Raw genomic sequence first — 14,736 nt, forward strand, 5'->3', positions numbered from 1 at the left:
GAGAGGAAGGGAGAGGGATAGAGAGTTAGAAACATCGATGAGAGAGAACCATCGATCAGCTGCCTCCTGCACACTCCCTACTGGGGATGTGTCTGCAACCGAGGTACATGCCCTTGACTGGAATCGAACCTGGGACCCTTCAGTCCCCAGGCCGACACTCTATCCAGTGAGCCAAACCATCTAGGGCAGTGATGGTGAACATTTTGAGCTTGGCATGTTAGCATTTTGAAAAACTGTAACTTAACTCTGGTGCTGTGTCACATATAGAAATTTTTTGATATTTGCAACCATAGTAAAACAAAGATTTATTTTTTTGATATTTATTTTATATATTTAAATGCCATTTAACAAAGAAAAATCAACCAAAAAAATGAGTTCGTGTGTCACCTCTGACACGCATGTCATAGGTTCGCCATCACTGAGCTAAGGCATGATTTACATTTATTACCACAAACTCTTTTTGAAGATGAAAAAGTTGAGTTCCTAAAAGATAGAATTTACACATGCCATAAAGATAGTAAAGATCTGAACTAAGGATTCTTAAATTGTTCATCAGGTCATTCTGACTCTGAATTCTGTAATAAATTTCCTCACAGCTCAGAATATTGACTTCCTTCACTATATATTGACTTCCAAAATCCCATTTTGGGAGCTCACTCTTATACATATCTTCATTCCAGGATGCTTCCAAAACTCATCATTACTCATGTTCTACTTTCCTGTGATCACTTTCTAGTTTCCTGAGATTATGCTTTACAGTTTTTCAGAGCACTTTTACATAAATAATCCCATTCGATGATCATGGGAAACCTAAGCAATACTAGACAGGTGTTAAAAGACACATTTTTTCTAATCTCTTCACCTTCTTTCATCAAGTCCTCCCCATTCATCTCCTCTCTGACCTCTGTCGGTCTGTCCCATGCATCTATGTCTCTGGTTCTATTTTGTTTACCAGTTTATTTTGTTCATCAGCTTCCGCATATAAGTGATATCATATGGTATTTATCTTTCTCTGTCTGGCTTATTAATAAGCTAGAATAACAAGAATTATGACAAATAGTCGGGTGGAAGGAAAGGGACATTAGTTTGGAGGGTTGTAGTCTCATATACCAAAATGAGGTTTATTCTCTTAGCTTTATTTGTCCTTGGTTTAGGAAGATAGGATTTACTAGATGGCTGCAGACTGCTTGGCATCTGGATTTTTAGATGGCTGCAAACTGCTGCTTAACTATCTCAGTTTCCCTAGAAAACTACTGTTTAACTATTTCAGGCCTGTTCAAAATTACACAAATCCAGGATAACCACTGGCCAGAATTTCATAGGATTCTATGTCTCTAGCAATGTATCTCTGAACTAAGATATTAATGCCTCCTTTTAATTTTCAGAACCAGTAATAACTACTGACTCAGCCTATGTAGATCTAGAAACTCTGCAGTCTGTTGTAGGACTACAGTTTCCAGGCCTCCAGCCCCTTGGATTTATAAATGCTATATTTTACCTTAGAGATAACATGCTAAGGTTTGGGTGATAATGAGTTCAGCTTCTGATAGCAGCAGGACTGTTAAGTAAGTGTTTGCAGTTTAGTAGTAAATAAACTTGTTTTTTGGGAAGGAGGGATGAGAAGGCACTAAGGTGAGAGCAGTTTTCAGAGCATCAAAAGGTTGAGAATGCGGGCCTTGGGATCTAAAGGCTCAGTGAAGGGTCCCATCGCTCATGATAGATGGACTTTCTGAGAAGATAAAAGTTGGGAACCCAGAGGCGAGAGTACCCAGCAAGCCCAAGAAATGAGAGTATTTCTTATCATAAAGGAGATAAGGTGTTTACAGTCTAAGGTAATGACTTGACTTTGTGGGATGAGAGTGAGTCACATGAAGTATATTAACACCTTTCGTACCACTCAGGAGTTTTCTCGTGTTTCGCGCCCATGGAAAAAGGAGCGAAACTAGATACTTATGTAAATTTTGTTTGGTCCCTCTTCATAGAGAAAAACATTTTATGCAGTACCATACGTTAAAAAAGTACTAGGAACTTGAATTGTTTAATTGTTTTTGTAAATAAAAATGTTATAATTATTGAAAAACGACACCTAAAGTGCATTATGATGATTTAAATAACATGCAGTTTGCCCGAAAACATGCAGTCTCTGGCGTATATCTTAGAGATTTCTATGCGGTACAAAAGGTGTTAACCGCACCAGAGTAATGAAGACCTTAACAAGATACCACTTAGAAAATTTACTGTCTCAGAGACATAAAATGCTTCACATAGACTAGTGCATTATGCCTGTCTGGACTATCTGATGTCCTTAAAAATCTGTCCTTATGGGCATGGTCCTACTTATATGTCAAGAGATACATATGGCTCTTTTTAGAATGTGAAATGATAAATCTGTTATATCATATCCTAAAATATAACAGTATCAAGGGCAAAGTATGCATTCTAATAATAAATTTTTATACTTAAATTCAATATTGTCATGTAGGTGATTATAGTATGAACACTTCTTACTTAAATATATTTTACTCACAATATTGGCATAGTTTTTGAAGAGAAGAAGTAGTAAGAATATTTTAGTGAACATATCTGAAATCATTAAAATATTTACCTTCAATATCTTAGAAAAATCAGTGTTTTATCATCTCCAACATTTTGTGAAATTAAGATTAGAGTCATAGATACTCCTCACAATTGAATTTATTTTCCTAACACATGAAGTAATTTTTCCAGAAAACCTAAATACTTGTAATATATTTAAATAAGGAAAATCATACATTATAACAGATAACTTTTGTCTTCTGGGCAAGATTAAGCCACGACAAGGCCATATTTACCCTCCCATGTGAGATAACCCCAAAAATGAACAATGGTTTTTAAGACACTGGACATGGGTGGGAGAGGAGGGTAGCGGGGAAAGTGATCTCTGAGTGACAGGAAACAAATGAGACAAGCCCTTTGGTTACCCCAATCATGGCTGGGAGAGTTTCTGGCCTGTGGTGCAGGAATGAGGAGGTCAGGAAACTCAGCAGACTCCCTGAGTTGAGGAGATGGAGCTGTGGGTCCAGGAAACCAAAGGCAGATAAAGTTCACAGGGCAGGGTACCAGAAAGGAGGAAACTAAAGAGAAGCCTGGAGATCTGGAGAGGTTCTGCCTGGGGACTCTCCTGGGTGCTGAGCAATTCACACTCTGAGGAAAGAACTGGGAGCTGGGGAAAGAGGCAAAGAGGAGCAGAGGTAACAGGGTGTTGGGCAGAATAATAAGAAAGACCTCGCCTCAGTCCTGGTGTTCCTTAGCCTGATTATTGTCTGGGCCAATAAATCTTCAAAGAAAGACCTCGAAGTATCAAACTGTTTCTAAGTAATCCAGCTGCATCACAAAACATTTCACAAGAATACTTATAGAAATACAAAAATATCCCGCACCCAACATAGTACAATTAACAATAGCTAGCATCTAATAAAAATACTAGGGAGAGAGGTCCAAGGTGGCAGTGGCCTAGAGAATTCTGAAATTGCCCCTTGTGGGGGGCTGTTTCTCTCTTTTCCATGTCCCGCATGGAAAAGGAAACAGTCCATTTGCTGAGTGGAGGAGCTGGGGATTAAGAAATTAAAGAAAGACAAGATGCAGAAATAGATTTTAAGCTGGGGCCAGGTGGGTGCCATCCTCTCTGATGGAGAGGCGGCCAAAAGCGGCTGAGCCACACAGCAGGTTTATTTTAAAGGCCTAGATTTACATATCTAGTCCTGCCCCTGCCTGATTAACATGTCTAGCCTTATTGGGGAAGCATGTTCCCAGGGCGTGGCTCTGCCTATGCTCTGAGTTCAGCTGACAATAATTATAAGAAAATGCCTAGGTGCCTCCTAGGCGGCCCTCTACAGCCCCTCCCGTGGGCTAAGTCAAAGCTACACATACTTAAACAATAATTATTCTTTGAGACAATTGAGGGCTGAATTAATAGCATTTAAACAACCAACAAGAAAATGAAACCAAATAGAAGAAGGTCTGGAAGCCACAGGAAATTTCCAGTAGCTGTGGGATCTTTCTGGGGCAGAAGAAGGCAGTGAGTACCCTGTGTATGTGTATGTACACACACACACACACACACACACACACGGCAGCTGAAGGTTCCTTTGGGTGCAAGATCACCACAGTGCACTCCGAGCATTCCCAGGAAGAAAGCAGCCCCGACAGGCCCTCACCATACCCATGGGGCCTCCCTGCCCAGAGCTGCTCCAGCCGGGCAGACTAGCGTAGTGCCCAGACACCCTGAGCACCTGCTCCATTCGCAGCGGCTTCCCCCAAACTACCAGGCGCACAGAGCCTGCACAGAGGTCGCTTCCACACAAGACCACTTTCGGTCCAACAAACCTGAGACAGTGTGGAGAGGGCTGGGGAGTCTCCGGAGCTCTCCGGGGACTGTGGGAATTCTCGCAGGGCCGGTAAGCACCATTCTTCATGTTCCCCTCCATCTTCACAGGGTCCGTGAGGCCTCTGGCTAACCTGCAAGGTTGCTGCACGTTCACATCTGAACCCAATCAGCCCCAAGCAAAGGGAGCAGGCAGGAGGATCAACAGGGCCTTACTGGATGCACCTGGTCTCCCTGCCTGGAGCCACTCCCGCTTGCTGGGTGGGTCTGTGTCCTGGATGCTTAGGTACCTGCTGGGCTGACGTCAAAATCACTGGGCACGCACAGTCTACCCAGAGGTCACTTCTACATAAGGCCACGTTTCCACACTTCCGGCTAAACTCATCCAAAAAAGGAAAGAACCCAAGTAATAAAATCATAAATGAAAGAAAAGTTACAACTGACACCGCAGAAATACAAAAAATCATTTAAAAAAATACTATGTACAATCATATGCTAAAGTAATCATAATACTAATCATGCAAAGAAGGAAGAAAATATCCATAAACAGGAAAATAAACTATTAAATCAACTCAGACCTGGAAGATGTTAAAATTAACAGGCAAAGACATGAAAAAGATTTAGTATAACATTATGTTCAAAAAGTTAAGTAGAGATATGAAAATATAAAAATATCTGAATCAAACTTATAGAGATGAAAAAAATATTTTAAAAACTAAACAGAGCATCAGTAAGCAATGGGGCAACTTTAAGTTACCTTGTATACATTTAATAGGTGTTTCCAAGGAAGAGGGAGGGATTGACTACAGCAAGTGTTGGCAGTAGTGTATAGGAACTGAGACTCTCCTACACTGTTGGTGGGAATTTAAATAATACAATCACTTTGAAACAATTTTTAGTGTAATATAAAGTTTAAAAAAAGCAATAACAAAAAAACCTACCATATGATCCAGCCATTCCACTCCTAGATGTTCATCTGAGAGAAATAAAGTATATGTTCACACAGAGACTTATGTACATACTAGGGGCCCAGTGCACGAATTCATGCACCTTGAAAGGAACTGTGGGCCGCAAGGCTGCGGTGGGCACAGGGGTGAATCTTGGCCCATCCTCCACATCCCTGCCCAGCCCCTCCCACTGCTGCTCCCACGTGCTGACAGTGCCGGCCCCGCTTGCACCTGCTGACAGCACGTTGCAATTGGGGTCGGTGCCAGAAGTGGGTTCAAGTAGTGGTTGCTGCCTTGATCGCCCCTCGGGAGCAGGGGGAGGTGGAGAAGCCCTCAGGGATGATTGGGGTCGGCAGCCGCCGCTTGCACCCACTGATGGTGCTGAGCTATTGGGATCGGCACCGGGCACTGGCAGCGGGTGTGAGAGGGGCCGGTGCCAGCAGCAGGTGTGAGCACCCAGCGGGACTGTGGTGCTTGGGAGCAAAGAATTTTCAGTAACCACCAGATGCTCACCCCAATGACAGCTACTGGTGGCCAGCCTTGGTCTGGTGCCCCTGCTCACCTGCTCCACCATCCTGCCACATCCAATGCCCACCATGTTCCATGCTCTGCCACCTGCTGCCAATGCCCGCTATGTTCTGCACACGCCCCCTGGTGGTCAGCACACGTCATAGCAGCCAGTTGTTCAGTTGTTTAGTTGTTCCGCCATTCGGTCTATTTGTATATTAGGGTTTTATATATATATATATATATATATTTGCATAACTTTTGTTTGTAATAACTCCCAAATGGAAACAATCCAAATTTGTATCAATATATGAAAGGATAAAGAAACCCTAGTATATCAATATGAAATACTACTTTCCCATAAAAAGGAGTTAAATACTCCTTCACACTACAAGATGAATGAATCTGAAAATAATATGCTAATGAGAGAAGCTAAATTAAAAATATTATATGATTCTATTTATCCTATATAATAAGATATATGCAAATAGACCAAATGGCAGAACAACCGGGACAACCAAACAACTGAACAACCAGTTGCTATGGCGTGCACTGACCATCAGGGGGCGTGTGTGAAACATGGTGGGCATTGGTTGCAGAGGGATGGTGGAGTAGGTGAGTGGGGGCACCAGACCAAGGTGGGGCGCCAGTAGCTGTCATCTGGTGGTTACTGAAAATTCTTTGCTCTCACACACTGCAGTCCTGCCTGGCACTCACACCTGATGCCAGCGCCGGCCCAGCTCACGCCCGCTCCCTGCGCTGGAGCTGCTGCTCGTACCTGCAGCCAGCGCCAGATCCACTGCTTGCACCCACTGCCAGTGCCCAGTGCTGGTCCTAATCACTCAGTGCTATCAGTGGGTACAAGTGGCAGCTGCCAGAACTGATCACCCCTGAGAGCTTCTCCACCTCCCCCTTCTCCTCAGGGGCAATCGGGGCAGCAGCCGCCACTCCCACCCGCTGAAGGCACCAGACCCGCTCACACCCGCTGCTGGCACTGGCCCCAATCGCTCCCTGCTATCAGCAAGTGCAAGCGGGGCCGGCGCTGTCAGCCCATGGGAGCAGTGGCAGTGGGAGCAGGGCTACCAGCAGAGAGGGGACAAGGGGCTGTGGCAGGAGGGGCCAGGCGGGGTCATGAAAGATGGGCCAAGGCTCACCCCTGTGCCTACCGCTGCCTCGCAGCCCACAGTTCCTTTCAAGGTGCACGAATTTGTGCACTGGGCCCCTAGTGTTATATAATATGTAAACAAATCTCTTGTGACACAACATAGATTAGTGTTGTTGTGGGATCCATATGGGGGAAGGGATTATAAGGGGCATGAGAACAGTTTTAGGGGTGATGGACATGTTCATTTTTACTATAATGATAATTTAATGAGTTTACACAGGCATAACAACTTTTTAAGTTTTTTACCTTAAGTTTATATTATGTCAAGTATATATTGATAAAGCTGCTTTTACAAACCACATACACATAAAAAATGAAAGTTTCACATGAGAAAAGAATATTTTTTATAATATGATTTTATAGCACATGACCAGGCCACTTAAAATCTGTTTCATCCTTTACTTCTTCTTCTAATTTTGCACTTGAGTTTTTAATCATATAAAATCCAATTTAAGAAAAAAATTTGACAGAGAATATATTTTTCATTACATTGAAAGTAAATTTATAAACATTCTCTCCCTGTTTATTTTTTAAGTAAATAATCAAATGTGTTCATGAATAACTCGTGCTCAATATTTTATATTCAGGTCACAATATGTATTTAATATCTATGCCACAATTTGTTGGGGAAAATAATTTGCTAATATATATTTGAGGAAAAAGAAAAAGAAAAAATGGATTTAAGGTATAATTATGAGACTGCAAAGAAAATTTTGAGGTTTTAATATTCTTTTATGGCAAATACTTCTCTGTAATTGAACATTACAGCAATTTAGAATTTTATGTTATCTCAGGACAATAGACCTAGGTAATTGTGAAATCTTAGGTGTGAATTGTTGCTAGGGATTTTAATGCTCTTTACCAGAAGATAATTTGTGGAAAATGATCTGTTTCAGAGACTATTGCCAATGGATAACAATCAGTGAGAGTCCTATCATGTAAAAAGAGGCTCCTATAAGATTTTCTTCCTCTAGTTTTTTCTTCTTACAGTTCATTTTTCATATTGCTTCTAGAGTTTCTGAAATAAAGATTTGATTATGTCACTCCTCTATTCTAAAGCCTTCCATAATTTTGCAGTATTTGCAAGTTCTTATTTAGAATATGCCCTTCATTATTTTCCACCACCACGAACACTACCACTTATGCATTCTAAGTTTTAGCTACAAAGAACTTATAAATATTTTTTATTTATAAACACATATATAGTGACATTATTCTCTTTGTATTTTATAAAGGTCACTCCTCTGCTGGGTGGGAAATGAATTGCAGGAGAGTGAAAAAGAAGGAAGGGAAACTCTAGCAGTAACCCTGGTGAGAGATGCTAGTGACTTGAGGGAGTGTGGTGGCAATCAATGCTCAGGGAACTCCTTCCAATGGCTCCTCCTCTGCTTTTACACATAAGATTTTCTAAACAATATACAGGAACCTACAGCCTCATTAATACATTTTTTCCCAATTGCCAGGCCATGTTCCTTTTTTCTACCAGCGTACCTATCCCAAATCAGAAGAAATATTTGTTACTATGCTTTATTTCCCAAGACTTTCTCAGGAGCTGCTATAAAGCTACTTAATATCTTGGTCAGGGTCCCCTTAGGAAAATCATGACACACTCAAAAGGAATAACAGAAGAGAGTTTAACCACAGGGCTCTTACAAGGCATGAACAGAGTTGCATGAAATCAATAAGGGAAAGTGAAGCATCTGGGTTAGACAATCTTAAGGAACAGTTAGTCTTCCAAGTTTGATGGGGCAAAAGAAGAGGGCATTACTGGAATCTAGCATGTCTTGGAGCTACAGTGCCTCCAATTGAATGCTTGAGTAGAAGAATTCAGCCACGGACACACTTCTCTTAGGAGGGAGCACAGAAAAATAGATGCCCTGACTTTACTCTCCACTGACCTGAAGGCAAGGGACACTGACGGATGCAATCCTTAGAGTCTGGGCTCAGGGACACAGGCCAAGTCAGACAGGTTGAGAGTGGATTTGGAGAGGAAATGCAAAGCCTCCAGTAATTCAATATAAAAACTAGATGAGTCACTGAATTAACAGATGACAATGTGAATGAGAATCCATACATGGAAAGAGAATAGAAAACTTGGAGTTTTATGGGCATCTTATTGTCTGACTACAACAGGGCCAAGATAGCAGCTAAAAGTTAAATTACAGGTCTCTACAAATTCTGCATTAGTACTTCATGAAGTTTTTTCTTAAAAACCACCTCCTTCAGAATTGACTAGATTGCATATTAAAACAAGATTTCTAGGCACTGCGTTAGGCCTACTGAATCAGAATCTCTCAGGATAAGGACCAGCATTTGCATAATTAACAAATTCCAAGACTGATTCTGAATAATTTCTTTTATTCTTTCTTTCTTTTTGAGAACTATTGTTCTGGATATTTTTAAGGCAATTTTCCCCAATTTATCACTTTACACTGGCTCCAACCTTCATGATAAACTGTACACCTTAGTTAAGGTGTTAGTTTTAATCTGGAGATAATGTGAGACAAGCAAAATACTTACTGCAACAGAAAAACAAGTTGCCAGGCTGTGAGCCCCTTGATTCAAACTGTCATTGAATCGAAAGGAAATCTGCATCTGAGAGGCATATTTCTTTCCTTCTTCTTTTCCCATGCAGAGTGAATCTCAGGGATGTCTCAACTCCCCAGCCCTATGTCACAGACAGGTGGTCCGGAACCAGACTTAGTTATTACTATGCACCCTGCTCCCAGAGGTTCCACAGCCCTTAGATTAGCAAAGCAAACTCATTTTCAAGAAACTTAATGGTGATTCTTCATCAGGTATTAGCAAATGGCCCCCCTAACAAACACATCATCAGAAACAGTGCTGGCAAAATCAGCGAGTGCCAACTTGAGGATGACAGCTCAGTTCCTAACGGAGCACCACCGGGGACTCATTATGAGGTGGTGGGAGACAGGGATGGAAGCACTTCTAGGGCCACATGTGTGGGAGCTGATGCAGCCAGCCTCCCAACCATGGCGCTGCAATCCGGTACACTGAAGAAATATCTGCGATGGGAATTGGAGCTGTGTGACATTGACACCAGACTACCAGAATGTTTTCTTTTCCTTTTTGCCATCTACACACACACACACACACACAAAATTGTGGGGAATTTTTAAAATACGAAAATAGAATCTATACTATCAAAGAATTAGCTTCCTATACTGATAACTAAAGCATCATTAAAAATATATTGTATCTTATTAAACATCTTTTGGTCAGAGATGTCCTTATATGTTATCTTACTAAGGTATTCTGAGTGTCTGTGAGATTAATTAATGCTTACAAATATTTCAAAATACTTTGAAAAAATATTAGTTGGACATAATTATAATAGCAATACTATTACAGACAGTCCTCGGATTATGTTGGACTCAATGTACATTGTTTCATGGTTATGTCGCCATCTCCCATCCTATATAATAAAAGGTTAATATGCAAATTGTCCCCTCAACCAGGAGTTTGACCAGGAGGTAGGGCCAGCCAGCCAACCTCCTGCTTCCCCTCCCTCCCATCGGCTCTTATCAGGGTGGGCCTGCCGGACCCCACCTGTACACGAATTCGTGCACCAGGCCTCTAGTTTACTTATTAAAAAAAAAAAAAGTTCCATCATTTTGACGTATGTACATATGTGCTTTATGTTTTTTATTATTTATTTACCACAAGTAAAGGTCAGGAATTGTTATCTTTCTTTTAATTTTTTTTTTTTTTTTACTGTTTCACTTCATTACTGCTGTGTATGTGCTCCACATGAGTGATGTAGGTGCTTATGTAGGTGGTTCCGACTTATGGCGAAAATCGCTGTACGTTGCGCCATAGGAACAGATCTCCAACATAAACTGAGGACCTACTGTATTACCTGGTACATGTTGAGTAGTTATTATGTTTCACAAGTAATAAACACTTTTCAAAAATTTTCTAATTTAATTGTTTAAACAACAACTTGGTGTTATAGGTGTGATTTTTTTTTTTCTATTTTATAGAGCAAATGAGACTTACCAAAACTTTTGTCTTAAATTCCCAAAATCCCAAAGTTTATAAGTGGCATAGTTGGAATTCTAATTGAACAACTACAAGCCCTATGTTTTTGGTTAAAATAGTCATTCTATACCATTCAATTTATATCAACTTTAAGTTCTCAAAGATCAGTATAATTCTAGAAATATTTACACTGCATTTTAAAAAACACTTTCAAGGTAATATGTGGAATGTTACATATATGAGAATTACAGGGTAAAATTCTAGGTTTTGGGGTCTGACCACTGTACAAATAATAATTATGGTAATAATTAGCTAGAAGGCTTTGATATATCTGAAATGTTGCTATGAGTTTATAGAATGTGCATTGAATACATATGACAGTGTAGATATTCATTCAATAGAGACCATTATTTAATGGATTATGTAGTATCCATTTTAAAACTCAAGGGAACATTTCAGAAAGTGAACATACTCATTTATATTTACTAATCAGCATACTAACATATTGTCTTTCAGAGAAAAAGAATGTATTAGAATTCTGGATGTAGGAGGATCAGTCTTACAGAATAATTATTTTTCAGCTTAAAATACATGCCATGTTACCTTCAATTTAAAGTATATTTTTATTCACTAATTGAGATTCTTAAATCTGAAGCTGCAGGTCAAGATCATGGTAGAGAAGCAGCTATGAAAAATGTTGATGGCATGTGAAATGTAGACGTGTTTATAGATTGCTTAGGTGAAATGAGATGTACTTAAATAGAGCTGAGGAAGTCAAGGGACTTTGAAACAATGATGTTATTAATGTGAATTGTGAAAAAATGGGAGGATAATGTCAAGATGTAAGGAGAGAAAGATTGTGATCTATATATTGAAATTACAGAAGAAGATAAGGATCATGGAACTTGGTAGACAAGAACAATAAAGAAAATAGTTTACTGAATTTTTGAAGATACTGAAAAAAATTTGGAAGCTGCAATAGAAAGAGGTTGGCTGATTCCCTAACCCAAATAAACCAAGAATGCCAGTGTTTCTGCTCTTGAATTTTCAAGTTATATTGGAGAGAGCTCTATAACAAAACAAGTGGTTTTGTTATAACTTCGAAGAAACCAGCCACTCACTAGTCATAATCAATGTTTTAATTTGTCTTTAAATTGGCTGCATTTCCATAAAGCTGCTTCATTTCCTAAAGAAAGGAGCCCCAATTCATACTTAGTATCTACAAATAATCTCACCTTAAGTGACATCAAGACCAGAAGCAATGAACTTCCTCAACATCTCTCCCATTTCTCTTCAAAACTCAGCTTCTTCACCCATCTTCTCCTCTCTCCCTCCTATTGAAGATAAAGAAGTAATTTAATTGTGACCCTTCTCCACCCTCTGAGAGCTTGTCCCAATAGTCATGTACCATTTCTGTTCTCTCTCCCTCTCCCTCTCCCTCTCCCTCTCCCTTCCCCTTTCTTTCTCCCTCACCTTCTCCCTCTCCTAGATCCTTTTCCTCAAAAGGTAAGACTGCACACATGCTAGTGTCTCTGATCTCATCACCACTACCCTGCTGGATGTTCCCTTTACTGGTAGATTCCTCAAAAGATCATTCTCAGAAAAAGAGCCTCTATTTCCTAATGTTTTCTTTTTCCACTTGCTCCATTGATCAAGGGCTTCACTCTCTCAGAGACGTAATAATAATCTGCCAAATCTAAGATTTTTTTCTTCTATCCTTATCTTGAATGTTCTGTAGAATTTTTTCATCACAGCTCTCTTCCTGTGGCTTCCATGATGCTGCTCTCTCAAATTGGTTTTTTTTAGGCCTTTTTCTTTTAGACTGTTATTTCTCATTCTGCTCCCTAAATAGAAGTTTCCAGTTTTTATCCCTGTGTGTTCTTTCCCTTTAAAACCACCTATATTAGACTGGCTTTAACTATCATTTCTAAACAAATGTATATATTAGCCATCACGTACATCACAAGCTTTCTCTCACTTCAAAAATTCCTTCCGATCATCTCTACAAAGATGCCCTACAAGCACCATACACTAAACCCAACACCCTTCTTGGATCATCCAGTTTCACACTTGGGGCCTTTCTGATTGCAATATCACCTCTTTTCCTCACATTCAAATAGATGCTAAATCCTATGCATTCCACTTTTCTAATATCTCCGACAATCACTTCTCTGTTTCTATCAGCACTCACTTCACTATCTTCCATCTGGTAGTAAACAATATGTTTTAAACAATAACTTTAACAATTGGAGTGTGAATTTAAAATATTGGAACTTAATAAATATAAATATGGTAAACAAGTCTGGGGTTTCCTCACTTCAACATCCTCTTTAAAGTCTTTTCCAGTCTCTTATTCTAGTCTGCCATAAACAACAAGCTTCCAGAAATATTGCAAAAGAGAGAACATTCTTGAGATTCCCAGAACCTTTTTATTCTTTTTTTAAATTAATTGATTTTTTTCTTTTTTAGAAAGAGGAAAGAAGAGAGAGAAGCATCAATTTGTTGTTCCACTTATTCATGCATTCATTGGTTGATTCTTGCATGGGCCCTGATCAGGGATCAAATCACAACTTTGCCATATCGGGACATTGCTCTAACCAACCGAGCTACTTGGCTAGGACATCACCCTTTTGTCAACATTTGGAGACTCTCTTAGGTTTTTAAAAATATATTTTTATCAGTTTTAGAGAGAGAGGAAGGGAGTTGGAGAGAAAGAAACATAGATCAGCTACCTCCTGCATGCCCCCTTCTGGGGATTAAATCCAGTCATATACCCCAATGGGGAATCAAACTAATGACTTCTCAATGCATAGGATGACACTCAACCAACCGAGTCACACCTGCCAGGGCGAGACTCTCCTAGATTTAAATTACCCTCTGGCTTTGCAAATCTCCCAGCGAGGTGCCTGCCCTCTATAGGCATTGTCCCTCACTGCTTCTCTAGTCCCTCTTTAAAATTCATCACCCCCCCCCTTTTTTTTAAATCATGGTATTGTGGAAGGAGTTTGAGATTTGGAAAAGACTAATATCAAATGCCACTGCTGCAAATTACTGATGCTGAGACTTTGGAGAAATATTTTGTAATATTTCTGTTTTTTTGAAATCTGTGAAAAGGGTTGATAACACCTATCTGAGCATAATTGGTGAAGATCAAATGAATTAATATATGTAAGGCACATACCACACAATGTAAACACTCAAGAAACATAAGCTCCTTCTAATTTGATATCAATTTATATTAATGTAATGCAATATCTGGTACTATTTGATGGTATCCCTTCAGGAGTAACAATATTGTCTTGCAGACAATTCCTGAGTGCAGGTACATCTCTGATAAACACAGTTGGCATATAAGAAGGTTCTTCCTACCATTCTTTAAAGTAATTCCTACTTTGATTTATTCTGAATCATTTTTACGACAATGTGGATAAAATTATTTTTGTTATAATTTGCTTTATGATGTCATTTTTTCTAACCAGATGAAATCAGGAGTTGAAGTGACTTTGAATGAATGAGCATGCTAGTGAGGTTGACTAAAAGCTGGGCTGAGGATGAGGGGGCCAGGTTTGGGGTGAGAGGTGGCAATGTTGTCAGACAGATGGCAAGGGATAAACTGAGAGGCACAAAGGATGGGCTGACAGGCTCAGGGACCCCCTTCTCTTAGCCAAGATTCAAGGAAATGTGGAGGTGTGAAGAGGATTGAAAACTCAGGTGGACAGTCTTTCTTAACTAATTAATTAGTCTTGCCTGAA

The sequence above is a fragment of the Myotis yumanensis genome, unplaced genomic scaffold (genome assembly GCF_028538775.1).
Source record: "Myotis yumanensis isolate MYYU_CA2020_CCGP unplaced genomic scaffold, mMyoYum1.0.hap1 SCAF_4, whole genome shotgun sequence".
NCBI classification, from domain to species: Eukaryota; Metazoa; Chordata; class Mammalia; order Chiroptera; family Vespertilionidae; genus Myotis; species Myotis yumanensis.